Below are 2,086 nucleotides of genomic sequence, written 5' to 3'. Positions count from 1 at the left end.
ATGCACTGTCTCACACACACACACACACATAGACACACACTCTCTCTCTGACACACACACTCTCTCTCTCACACACACAGGCATACGCACACTCTTTCTACTTTGACAGAAAGCTAAAAATACCTGCTGTTTGAAATCACTTCCGGGGGTGATTAAGAAGGACCCTCCCCGCTGAGATCAAAGGCAGCTTTTCTTCTCTGCGCTGAAACAGGGCCTCTGCCTGTGGCTGTCACCGCGGAGCGAGAGGGCTGCTCCGAAATAGAGCATATGATGTGTACCATGGGCTCGTGGAAGCCAAGTTTTGTCTAAAAACAATCTTTTCCAATGCTATTTATAATGCCTCGGCTGAGGAGGATACGGTGTCGGTGGCGGTGATGGTCAAGGGAAGCAAGTACCTGCTGGCGCAGAAGGAAATGTCCTGGGAGTCAGAAGTCCTGGTGACAGTTCTCTAAACTGCTATTCTGTCTGCTGGAGCTGGAAGCATGTTCCTTCGCATTCCTGGCTCTTAAGTCCCACATCTGTTTTCTCCTTGTGCCATTTCTGCAGACCCACGGGCGCAGAAGAGGATGCAGGACTCTCCTCAGGCACACCGGCTCACAGAAGCCGAAAGCGAACTGAAGAAACGTCTCGGAGCCCAAGCGTCCACTTGCAGACGTGATTTTCTGGGGTGAGGGCGTGATGGCAACCCCCTCCTGCCCGCACGTCTACACTGACAGTTACGGGATTGTATCTCCAGGGCTCTTTCCAGCTATGAAATTATATGACTTCCAAAATTAACTCACTCCTCTGAAACCTACACCAAGACCATTTGATCACCCAGTCCTAATAGCTTCTCCATCACGATCATAAATGAAGAACCATCTCTAACGTTTTCTTCCTATTGTATAATAGCTTCCGTATACTGAGTGCTTGTGATATGCCAAGTACTTGGTTAATCTCTTCACTCATATTATCTCTTTGAAAGTCATTGAATTATCCTAATAAACGTGATGATTTATAGTTTCCATTTTATGCATAAAGGAGCTAGTGAGTAAATATCACTGATATTTACTGGCAGATACATATCTGTAGACTCTTACAATCCTTCCTATTATTCCCTATATAAATTCTACGAAATAAAGTTATTCAGGTCTCTTTAAATTCAATATACACACATGTACTAATGTATAATGTTACATTTCAATCATTTTTTCATTGAAAGTCGTGTTCTAAAGCTTGATTTGGTTTGGTCTTATGAGAAAAGTAATAGATTTGCCCTTCGAGATGGGTATCTTTAAAAAAAAATGTTTACTTGGTTCACAGTAAAATCATTCATGCCTTTTACAGAAGAGTTACAAAATATAAGGAAGGTCAGAGAAATGGAAACCACAGTGACCCATCCACAATATTTGCAGAGACCTTTATTTAACAAGGAATCACTTGAATCCCAAAGTAATTCATAGTTATATATAATTTTTAATTATTTTTCCAGTATTAACAAAATTCTGCCTTCCCTAAATCACAGTTCAGATAATAAAAGAAACAGCACAGATGTAAGCCAGTGGGAGGCTTGAAAGGAACGAGTTCAGAAAAAAGAAGAAATGTAAATGCCGTCCTGTGAAGCCAGTGCTCACGGCTTGGAGATAAATCCACCGGGGACCAGATCCCAGCTGGGCTGCATGCACTGACGCAAGGGCCAGACTTCTACCGTCTAGAACGAGGGTTACATCCTCAGTCCCGAGACAAGTTTTGAGAATTAAATAAACATAAGTCCCTGGAATTGTTCCCAGGTCTGACGATAACTCTGTCTCCTCCCCATGTTGTGGGCTGGTAATGTGGGCACCAAATTTATACAGAAATATTTTGTATCAAAAAATCTCACTTTCATCAAACAGGACATATTCTTTACCATGACAAACACGGGCAAACTGTCTTGGGGGAAGGAAAGGAAAATGAAAAAGAAGTAAATGTAAAATGGAAAGACTTTGGGTTGGGAAAGTATATAAAAATAATATACACTATCTAGCTCATCAAGAATTATACAATGATATGATAATGATATGACTTAATCTAATACAATATCTAGTTGCTATAGAAACCAAGAAGT

This window comes from Enhydra lutris, unplaced genomic scaffold, assembly GCF_002288905.1.
Source record: "Enhydra lutris kenyoni isolate GAN:26980312 unplaced genomic scaffold, ASM228890v2 scaffoldscaffold35, whole genome shotgun sequence".
Lineage (NCBI taxonomy): Eukaryota > Metazoa > Chordata > Mammalia > Carnivora > Mustelidae > Enhydra > Enhydra lutris.
The sequence above is the reverse complement of the archived record's forward strand: the minus strand, read 5'-3'. Positions refer to the sequence as shown.